Here is a 12,485-nt window from a genome sequence, read left to right on the forward strand (position 1 = left end):
TCAGAGTCTTTTCCAATGAGTCAACTCTTTGCATGAGGGTGGCCAAAGTACTGGAATTTCAGCTTTAGCATCATTCCTTCCAAAGAACACCCATGCACACATGCAAACATACAAATAGCTGAAATGTATAATTTTGTATATTTTACAAGCTTTTTTAGAACAAGGGATTAAGTGGATACATTTACACAATAGAGGTTTTTAAAAAAGATTAGTGTACACTAAGTTAGGTGTGACTTCCCCGGTGGCTCAGACGGTAAAGCATCTTACTTACAATGCGGGAGACCTGGATTCGATCCCTGGGTTGGGAAGATCCTCTGGAGAAGGAAATGGCAACCCACTCCAGTACTCTTGCTTGGAAAATCCCATGGACAGAAGAGCATAGTAGGCTACAGTCCACGGGGTTGCAAAGTTATGCATTAACTAACATATAAAGATATATTGATTAGAAAGCATTTATAGAGAAAACAAATCTTTTTATTTTCTGCTCATTCAGTCATTTCCTACTCCTTGAGGCCTCATGGACTGGGGTCCGCCAGGCTCCTCTGTCCATGGAATTTTCAGGCAAGAATACTGGAGTGGGTAGCCATTTCCTTCTCCAGGGGATTGTCTCAACCGAGGGACTGAACCCACGTCTCTTGCATCTCCTGCATTTGCAGGTGGATCCTTTACCATGGTGCCACCTGGGAAGCCCATTTTTATTTTGGGGGATATGCAGATGGCATTTTGCATTAGTATCTGCTCCCCAAATTCTAAAGGTGGTGGGATTTTAAATCAATTTAGGCTTGTTTCCTTATCCCCAGCTTGTTTGGTATATTTTTAGAGATAATCTTTTTTCGTTTTCCTAATATAAAAGCCAATGTATCAAAATTAGTTGAGGGATAGGAATATTTATATTGGAGCCATTTCCAACACACAGTATAATGTGGATTTAGGAGAAAACTGTCTGTATCCCCAGATCCTCCATTTACTAGCTGTTCTGGGGTGAGATACTGAACTTTCTAATGTGTTAATTTTTTCCTGTTACAGACAGATACTGAAAGTCACTAACTTATTTTTGAGGACTATATGAGTTGAAACAAAGCAAAATAAGACAATGCTAAGACATGTGTTGTTTAGTCGCTAAGTCACGTCTGATACTTTTGCAACCCTATGGACTGTAGCTCACCAGGCTCCTCTGACCATGGGATTCTCTAGGTAAGAATACTAGAGTGAGTTGCCATTGCCTTCTCCAGCTATGACATATAGTCAGTGCTAAATAAGTGTTATTTGTTATAGTGTATTTGTAGGTGTGCGCTGTCACTTCTGGAGAAGGCTATGGTTACCCCCTCCAGCACTCTTGCTGGAAAATCCCATGGGTGGAGGAACCTGGTAGGGTGCAGTGCATGGGGTCACTAAAAGTTGGACATGACTGAGTGACTTCACTTTCACTTTTCACTTTCATGCATTGGAGAAGGAAATGGCAACCCACTCCAGTGTTCTTGCCTGGAGAATCCCAGGGCCGGGGGAGCCTGGTGGGCTGCCGTCTATGGGGTTGTACAGAGTCGGATACGACTGAAGTGACTTAGCAGCAGCAGCAGCAGCTAAGTCGCTTCAGTTGTGTCCGACTCTTTGTGACCCTATGGACTGTAGCCCACCTGGCTCCTCTGTCCATGGGATTCTACAGTCATGAACACTGGAGTGAGGTGCCATGCCGTCCTCTGGGGGGATCTTCTTGGCCCAGGAATCGAACCTGTGCCTCTTTTGTCTCCTGCATTGGCAAGTGGGTTATTTACCTCTAGCGCCACCTGGGAAGCCCATTATAGTGGATAGCAAGTGCTAGGTAATTTAGATAATTTTCAGGAAACCATAAGACTAATGATTGAATTCCTCTGGTAAAAATAAAGGTAGTATCCTTTTTTATATTGTGTCAGTAGAAATAGAATAGCCATTTTATTTTTCTGATCCTAATGTTCAGAGAGAAAAAGGATGAAAAAGTCAAGATATTTCACATACCACTCCAACAAAGAACCGTAGCATTTTGAATAATATTTTACATTCATCTTATAATGTATTTTTAACTATGAGAATAATACCAAAAGGATACAAACAAAATGAGTCAAAATCACTCAGATAAAATGAGTCAACAAAGAAAAAAAGGACAGAGGGAGAAATCGATTGTGGAGAGTAAAGAAAAAGATACATAATTATGAAATCAGATTCTGTAGTTATAAAAAGTAGGTCCACTGACCTGCCCAAGCTCAAATTTCACCCTCAGCAGATTCAAGGGATTGAGAAACACTGAGAGATTGTCTCCTTTTCAGATTCATCATCATTGCTGAAGATAAATAGCTATAAGTGACTCTTACCATCAATACTGAATCTATTAGCACGACTGGGAATTAATTACCAATTTCTGCTTCATGTATTACTGCCCTTTGCCTTTCAGTAGCAAAGGGGTTTCTTTTTTGTGACTGTCTTATACAATAGACATGTGAAAGCTCCTTCCACTCTTGATTGTCCTTGATGGGAGAAAATGTAAACTCAAAGTTCATTTGGTCATGAACTATTAATCTGTATTACTTTTAATGATTTCTGTGGAAAATATTTTTTTCTCTATGCTGGAGAGTTAAGTACTTCCTTCTTACTTTTCTTCCTTCCTTCTTTTCCTCCCTCCTTCCTTCGTTCTGCCTCCTTAACCCTCTTTCTTTTCCTTCTTTTCTTCATTCTCTTTCCCTCCTTTTCTTTCTTCATCTCTCTTAATACGTTCATCTCTCTCTTTTTCCTTTACCTTTTTCAAGCTTGGAACTGGATGATTAAGATGTTGACTTACTAGTACTTACTATGTACTACTCACTGTGCTTAATACCAATATTATTCTTTTCAATAAGCACAGCACTTACTGCAATTTCATAGATGAGAAAGCTTGATTTTTCCATTTCATAATCTAGAAAGTGACAGAACTGGAGTATAAATGGAGGTCTGTCTAACTCCAATGTAACTTCTTTATTAGAAATGGCTTCCAATTTCTAAAGACTAAGAAAATAACGATTTCTGAAATAAGACATTTTGCCCTTTGAATAAGTAACCCAGACACAGACATATGTAAAGGCCAATAACAGTAAGAGTAGCACCCAAAACAGCACCAACGTGCAAATGGTAGACAGCAGAATCAGCTGTAAGGAGGAACTTCTCTTGGGCAGAACAAGCCCTTCCAAAAACTACAATATGATGACTGTATCAGGTTAAGATATAGTCTATGGATGGATCATCTTATAATGGATGGATAAATTTGATTTTTGCTTTGGGTGGGCTCCCCTTGGGGATGGATTATGGAATTTAAACCATGTCACAGCTGTGAAGATCTGGCACAAGATAGAGTGGTAAAAAAAAATTTTTTTTTAAGTGACAGTGCCATAGTTTGGACAGTACCTTTCAATGATTTTAATAGCCTGTGAGTCCAAGTAAATGATCATCTTATTTGCTAGGAGTGAAGTCCTAGGATGGTTTCAGTTTCTCCCAGACATGATACCTAAATTTTTACGTCAGTCCCTTTAATGAAAATTTGTATTTCTCTGCAGTAGAACTTGCAGAGAAAATTTGCACTATTACACTTAAAAGTTGTTATCCTTTTTGGCAGCTCAATAGGAAAGCTCAACATTTTAAACATGGTAGTACTGGAAATTTTATGACAAGACTTTTACCTAGCACTTAAATATGTATAAATGTATATAAGACAAACTAGTAAGCATGACCTGGGGAAATGGTCAGACCTTGTATTGTGTTTTTGGCCTTGAAAGTAGCAAGTGACCAGAATCTGCCTTGGCAACAGGCTTAAAAAAAAAAAAAAAAGACCCTTAAAAAGACACTGTCTCAACTGTGGTGTTAGCACCAGCCAGCTCTCTGTACATTTGCTAGCTTGTAGTTTTCTAAGACTGAGTAAACTTCTTATTTTTAGAAAGTGGAGGTCTGGTTTGTAACTCTCCTTGTACTTAATTGGGTAAAAGTCTTTTCCACAAACCACCATCTATTTTGTGAACTTTGTTAGTCATCTTTTATTTGGTAAATTATGAACTGGTGTAAATTTGTACAGTTCATGTATATTGATTGTGGCAAAGTTGTACAGATTTCTATATTTTGGATGAGAAATTTTTCTTCTCTCTATAATAAATTGTTTCTTATCTTGGCATTTAAAAAAAAAAAAAAGAAAAGTTGTTCACATTTATAGTAAAATAATTTTAACTTCATCATTTATCTTCACTGGACTGTACTTAGGCCCCTATTAGTGGTAAGGACTGAGGTTTTTCTGTATTTATCACACTGATCAAATGGTTGAACAAGGAAAATGCAAAAACAATCAGACGACATCAGGATAATTTGGAGAGTCTGTAAGAACAGATGTTTCTCAACCAGGGTAGCTGGGAACTGCTAAGATTGTAAAAAGCAGAGCTGTTTTTTAGTATGTGTTAACCACTGTTGGTAATCCAGAGGTCCCAGGGATTAGTTAGGAGAAAATGCAAAATTCCCCTGAGCACATTAACTGCATCACACATTTAAAACTAAGTTCTGTAAGGATGTGTGAAAACATACTAAAGAAAAAACAAAGAATTTAGTCTTAAAATAAGGGAGAGGCATTAGTGAAAGTTCAAAAATCAGTTAACTGGGATATACTTACTCTGTAGAGATCACATCAGAAGCCAGATTCTTGTCTCTGTCTGAGAAGATTTTCTCTGTGTTCTAGCATGAGTCTGAAATGAAGTCCAATTAATTTTCTGTCAGGACCAGTGCTGGTGGGAGAGCACCCTCTCAGTGTGGCAAGTTTACACTATAAAGTGTAGCCTCTGGGCTTAGAAACTTCCCATGTCTGTTTAAATAGAGCCAAGTATTTGGAAAGACTTTTCCTACCTGCTCCTTGGGGATCTTTTGCTTCCTGCTTTCTCTGAATTGAGTGTATCATGTAGTTATGCACTCTTTTTCAAGTTACATCATTTAAAATATTGCTAAAAGGTTATTGTATGTAAAAAAAAGGAAGTTTAAAATATGTCTATTCTGTTTTTTCTTTTGCTCTGTATCTACCATGTGATGAAGTAGAATAAGATATAAGCTCTGGCTCCAGCAGAAGTTAGATGAGCTATGTACATGGGCAGGTGACAGGGAGCTCATCACTGAAATGTTGCAACTGTGCTCATGACTTAAGGACTCTATGGACCTCTATTTATTGGTCCTGCAGAGGAATAAGTCTTAACAGTCTCAGTGCTTCCTTGACACTGAAAATGTCCATTACTGGCCCTTTGTTTCTTCTCCAGCTTTACTGTCTGGCTTTTCCCCCTCTCCAAGTTTTATCTCCTTAATTTCTAGAGCTCATGAAATATGAACACACTTATTTTGCTTTACCAGACATTTTTTGCCTTGACCATCTCAGTCTGAGAACATTAAGACTCAACACTTATTCACTTGCTTGGGTGTTAAATACAATTTTCAGGCATCATCTAATTATAAAGACACTTAGATACATGAGCAGAGGAGAATACAGGCAAAAAGAGGATAAATGATTTTCCCTAGTCTTAGACAGCTTAATAACAAAAGACTAGTGAGTGCTAGTACTGAGGACAGGATGCTGTTAGAGCAGAGTTTGGAGTATGATTTGTCTGGATTTGAAAAAACTTTGTAATGCAATACAGTATTTCTGAAAAGCTGGTAATGTTTTATTTATTTTCTTGGGTGTTAGTTGCTTGACCATTTTCATTTATGAAAATTCACATTGTACATTTATGATTTCCTTGCTTCCTACTTTTCCAGCTTATCGTTGTCTATTATTTCTGCCAATGTCTGTCTCAGAAGTAATGAGCTCATTCTAGCATGAATAGCAATCTGAAATGAGCCAGTTTGAGACTATGTAAGAACCCTAGGTTCATAAAGCAAAAGGAAGTGATGACCTTATAATCTGTCACCATACAATTTTGAAATTACAGCAAAAACATGCTATAGGAGACTTCTGATTTCTCTATGACAGATAAAGAGCTTGTAATATGTCACTCATATTTTTAAATTATGAAAAATACTGGACACTGAAAATCAATGACTTTTTTGCTTCTATAACTGATACAAAAAAGGTCCTAAGACAAACTAGCCCCTGATGCCTGAAAGGAGAGACATATTCAGGGAAACATAGCTGAGGACAACCTAACTAGAGGAGAAGCCACAGGGACCATAAACTGATAGGGAGACTTGAATGATGATTTTCATGATTTGTTTTAGGTTGAGTCTGGACTGGCATGAGAAACTCATGAGGGTCACGTTACTGTGGTGGGGCACATTTTTGTGAGTTTTACCTCCAGGAACCCCACCAGGTTCTCAGTGTAAAGATTTGAGAAAGATCTTTCCCCCATGGTTATGACTGGGGAAGGGAAAAGTTAAACATTGTGAAAAATACCCAGAGCCTTCTCCATAATGAAGGGCAGGTAAAAGGACTTGGTCCGAACACAATTTAAAAATTTTTCCAAGCTAGGAAAGGAAATTCTTGCCATGCCAACCATCTGCAGTTTTCCTGTATCAGCTAAAAAAACAAACTGCAACATGGTCAAGAAAAAGTCATCAAAAAACCAAGAGAGTTCCAGAAAAACATCTATTTCTGCTTTATTGACTATGCCAAAGCCTTTGACTGTGTGCATCACAATAAACTGTGGAAATTCTGAAGGAGACAGGAGCACCAGATCACTTGACCTGCCTCTTGAGAAACCTATATGCCGGTCAGGAAGCAACAGTTAGAACTGGACATGGAACGACAGACTGGTTCCAAATAGGAAAAGGAGTACGTCAAGGCTGTGTATTGTCACCCTGCTTATTTAAATTATATGCAGAGTACATCATGAGAAATGCTGGGCTGGAGGAAGCACAAGCTGAAATCAAGATTGCTGGGAGAAATACCAATAACCTCAGATATGCAGATGACACCACCCTTTTGGCAGAAACTGAAGAGGAACTAAAGAGCCTCTTGATGAAAGTGAAAGAGGAGAGGAAAAAGTTGGCTTAAAGCTTAACATTTAGGAAACTAAGATTATGGCATCCAGTCCCATCACTTTATGGCAAATAGATGGGGAAAAAGTGGAAACAGTGGTTGGCTTTATTTATCTGGGCTCGAAGATCACTGCAGATGGTGATTGCAGCCATAAAATTAAAAGAGGCTTACTCCTTGGAAGGAAAGTTATGACCAACCTAGAAAGCATATTAAAAAGCAGAGACATTACTTTGTCAACAATGGTCCATCTAGTCAAGTTTATGGTTTTTCCTGTGGTCATGTATGGCTGTGAGAGTTGGACTATAAAGAAAGCTGAGCACTGAAGAGTTGATGCTTTCGAACTGTGGTGTTGGAGAAGACTCTTGAGAGTCCCTTGAACTGCAAGGAGATGCAACCAGTCCATTCTAAAGGAGATCAGTCCTGGGTGTTCATTGGAAGGACTGATGTTGAAGCTAAAACTCCAATACTTTGGCCACTTGATGTGAAGAGCTGACTTGTTTGAAAAGACCCTGATGCTGGGAAAGATTGAGGGTAGGAGTAAAAAGCAACAACAGAGAATGAGATGATTGGTTGGCATCACCGATTCAATGGACATGGGTTTGGGTAAACTCCGGGAGTTGGTGATGGACAGGGAGGCCTGGCATGCTGTGGTTCATGGGGTTGCAAAGAGTCAGACATGACTGAGCAACTGAACTAAATTGAACTGAGGCCTCAAGAAAATAGATTGGGAATGTTGTTTTCAGGGAAGGAAACAGAGACAGACAGAAGAGTTAAACACATTGAAGAAACATTTATAAAACTTCATCTCTAAACCACAGACCCCCTATAAGATAGATATCTAATCTTAGAAAATATAGAGTGCTTCTCTTCCTTCACAAATTACCACCATAACAACAGGGATCCAGTATAGTAACAGTAGATTACAGCTGAAAGGAGTGAACTGCACAGATTCTTTCTGAGGTGGAATATTTAGGGAAACTCAGAGTCAAGGGAGGAGGGTAAAACAAGGACACTAGAGCTATTTGGTCTCAATGAGTTCAAAGGAAAAAACAATATGCTTGGTGATCCCCAAACTGAAATGCGAAGAGAAAGAAAGAGAAATCAGAAGAGAACAGCTAAAATTGTGGGGCAATGAAAAGAGACATAGTCAAAGCTATGGTTTTTCCAGTGGTCATGTGTGGATGTGAGAGTTAGACTATAAAGAAAGCTGAGTGCTGAAGAATTGATGCTTTTCAAGTGCGGTGTTGGAGAAGACTCTTGAGAGTCCCTTGGACTGCAAGGAGATCAAACTAGTAATCCTAAAGGAAATCAACCCTGAATATTCATTAGAGGAACTGATGCTGAACCTGAAGCTCCAACACTTTGGCCACCTGATGCAAAGAGCTGACTCATTAGAAAAGACCCTGATGCTGGGAAAAATTGAAGACAGGAGATGAAGGGACGGCAGAGGACGAGATGGTTGGTTGGCATCACCGACTCAATGGACATGAGTGTGAGTAAGCACCAGGAGATGGTGAAGGACAGGAAAGCATGGTGTGCTGCAGTCCTTGGGGTCACAAAGAGTCATACATGACTGACTGAACAACAACAACGAAAGAGACATAATGTGAATATAAGTGGCCTACCAGGGGGAGAAGAAAAAGAATAGAGCAGAAGAAATGTTTGAAATAATGCTGGTTGGAGAATTGTCAAATGAAATTGTCAATGAAATCCCTGCTAGATGTCTCCTAGATCCTGGGACATCAGAGAAGACCAACAGTAATAAATATAAAACAAAATAAAACCTCACTTCTAGGCATAGCAAATGCAAACTGCAGAAATCAAAAGAGAAAGAAAAATTTGAGAGGATCCAAAAGTTGGGGAGACATCTTTCCTATGAAGGAACAGGATAAGACTTATATTGGCCTTTTTGTTAGAGAGCATACAAGCAAAATGAATGGAGTGAAATACTTATTGGATTGAAAGAAAAGAAAATCAACCTAGAATTCTCAATCCAGTGAAATAATCTTTCAAAAGTGAAGGAGATATAACATCTCCACAGCCAAAAACTGGAGGACTGCATCTCTGGCAACATTTTGCTGCAATAAATGTTAAATAAGTTCTTTGGGCAGAAAGCAAGAAAAGTATGTAGGTCAGAAACTTGGATCTACATAAGGAAATGAAGAACTCTAAAGAAGGAATACATGATCAAAAAAAATGTTTTTCTGTATTCCTAATTAATTTAAAAGATAACTCTTGTGTTTATAGTAATAACAGCAATAATGTGTTGGTTGTTGTATCATAAATAAATGAATGAATAATAACAATGTCACAGAGGGACAGAGGGAGGATTGGGAACATTGTTTTGAGGAATGTGTGCTACATGAGAAGCAGAAGTGTTGTTTGAAAGTGAATTTAGATTAGTCAAAAATATGTATTATTAATTCTAAGGAAACTACTAAAATTTATTAAAAGCATAATTGACATAGTGAGAAAGATAAAATGAAGTCGTTAATAAAAGCAAAATACTCTTTTAAAATTTTTAGTCAAGTAAAATGCAATTTAAAATTGTAAGTTATTTAGGTTATAATAATGATAATAGTAATTATATTGTGGCTAAGACATTGCTCAAAGAAAATTTTTTAGCTTTTAAACTTTTAACTAAATAAGAATGAACACAATATTATAACTTGTTTCAACTTTAGAGTTAATGTGATGAATATTATGGTAAACCCAAACAAACTAGCATAAAATAATATATAGTAAAGCAAATATTAACAATTAAAAAACAGATTTATAGTAGAATAAAATAACTCCAACATAATCTGAGGCAAATATGGTAATTAAAATATTAACATATTTTTAAATAAAGAAAACACAATGTATTAATTGAAAGTAAAAACGTTATCACAAAAACAGAATAAATTTTTATGGAATTTTATATGCATTTTTAAAAATAAATTGAAATTCAAAATAAAGTTGATAGATTTCAAGGAAAATATATATCACCAAAATTGGCTCTAGAAATTATTATTTTTTTAATTAAGCATACCGATCACCCTAGGAAAAAAACATTAAAAACCAATTCTCAAACAAACCCCTAAGTCAAGCATTCCTGGAATGTGGGAGGACTATCCATCTAAGTCAAATAGCGGATCCTTGATTGGGGGACAGATAAATGTTTGCAAATCGCATAAGATATATACTATAACTCTGTTTGTCTTGTTTGATATTTCAGATTCTTGTCTTTCAGATTTTACAATTGGATAAAAGTAACTTTTCATTGATGCTGTCTAATTCTATTATTGTATGGCTACTTAGAATGATGCTTGCTTGGGCTTGACTCTTTCCTCCTTGGACTTTCCATTTGGCCTCCATAGAGAGTATTATTTGAAAGTCAGGTATGAGATTTTAACATTTAAAAGTGTTTCATTCTTGTTAACAAGCAGAAGGTAATAAACATTAGTGATTGCAAGAATGAACTCATGCTGCCTAACCCCTAGAGCAGTCGTGTCTGCTTGTACACACCACTTTAACATTTCTCACTTTAAAAGTCATGTTACAATCCCATACATAACTAATTCAATTGGTCCAAAAATTTGTTTAATGTCCTGGAAATAGAATAATTGGTTTATTGATTAGTTTTTCTGTTTCTTCTTTGTTTCTTAATTTTTTGGTAGATTATAAAACAGTTCCAATTAAATTTTACAATTAAAATATTTAAATCAGTGATTATGAAATGTTTTTTGCAGCTCAACAATAGAGGATGAATAAATTATTTTACTTTCCCAGTACTGATCTACCATTAAATGTATATTCCAAATTAAATTTCAAAAGGAGAAGTTACATTCAGTTCAGTTCAGTCGCTCTTGTCCGACTCTTTGCGACCCCGTGAACCACAGCATGCCAGGCCTCCCTGTCCATCACCAACTCCTGGAGTCTACCCAATCCCATGTCCGTTGAGTCGGTGATGACATCCAACCATCTCATCCTCTGTCATCCCTTTCTCCTCCTACCCTCAATTTTTCCCAGTATCAGGATCTTTTCAAATGAGTCAGCTCTTTGCATCAGGTGGTCAAAGTATTGGAGTTTCAGCCTCAACATAAGTCCTATCAATTAACACCCAGGACTGATCTCCTTTAGGATGGACTGGCTGGATCTCCTTGCAGTCCAAGGGACTCTCAAGAGTCTTCTCCAACACCACAATTCAAAAGCATCAGTTCTTCGGCGCTCAGTTTTCTTTATAGTCCAACTCTCACATCCATACATGACCACTGGAAAAACCATAGCCTTGACTAGATGGACTTTTTAAACTCTTTTGAAATTTAGAAATCATCTAACATAATTTTATCCTATGACAATTATGCATGTATGCTCATTTGCTTCACTTGTGTTCAACTCTTTGTAACCCTATGGACTGTAGCCCACTAGGTTCCTCAGTCCATGGGATTCTCCAGGCAAGAACACTGGAGTGGGTTGCCCTGCCCTTCTCCAGGGGCTCTTGCTGACCCAGGTATTGGACTGGCGCTTCCTGTGTTGCTGATGGATTCTTCACTGACTGAGTCACCAGGAGTGCCCTATGGCAATTTTGTCAGGTCGTTATTCACTTCTGCTTTATTCTTCTAGTGACAGAAAACTCACTCCTTAACCATAATAATATTTTGAAAGCTTATATATGTATAATTTGCTCTTATCAAACTTAATTAATTAATTAATATTTTAGACATATATTTAGGGACTAATTTCTATTATTAATTACTCATTGGATTATCACTTTGGATAAGCATGATTTTAAAAATACACAACTTTGTGTCCTTTCTCTTCCTGTGAGACTTTTAAACAATTATCTCACAAAATTTCTCAGCTACTTTTTAGTTCTCTGGATTAGGCTTTATGAAGACAACGGTATAATATTTAGTATCAGGAAATTAATTAATTGCAATTTCATTAACAACAATTAATTTTTCATATTTATTTCAGTTGAACCTAGGTGTTTAAAAGGAATTCTTTTTATAGCTTTGGAATACCTATGATTAAGATATGTGTGATTGAAATTTGTATTTGCTAGATTTCTTTTCTGAGAAGAATTTCAGGTATTTAGTGTGTCTGGCATTGGTGCAGAATATCAGGGTTAGATTATGAGTTCTTTTCTCTGTCTTGCTACCAAACTTATGTGAATCATATGTTATAAGTTCTCATTCTTAATTTAGTAAGTCAGGAGAATACTGCTTTTTTACTTCATAGCCTCACTATAAATGTGACATATTTTCCATATTGATTACAAAATTTAAAAACTGCACAAGCCTGCAAACCTTTGTTAATATGCTATCACCATGATATACAAGGAAGCATAGTGGTTAATTACATGGCCTTTGAAATCAGACAGATCTGGATTCGAGTCTTGGCTCCACAATAAGCAGGATGATACTAATCAAGTTACTTACTTCACCTGAAGCTTAACTTCATTCCAAGGAGAATGCATGCACAGAGTTTCTCAGTTAAGCTCTTTCAA

This window comes from Capra hircus, chromosome 10, assembly GCF_001704415.2.
Source record: "Capra hircus breed San Clemente chromosome 10, ASM170441v1, whole genome shotgun sequence".
Lineage (NCBI taxonomy): Eukaryota > Metazoa > Chordata > Mammalia > Artiodactyla > Bovidae > Capra > Capra hircus.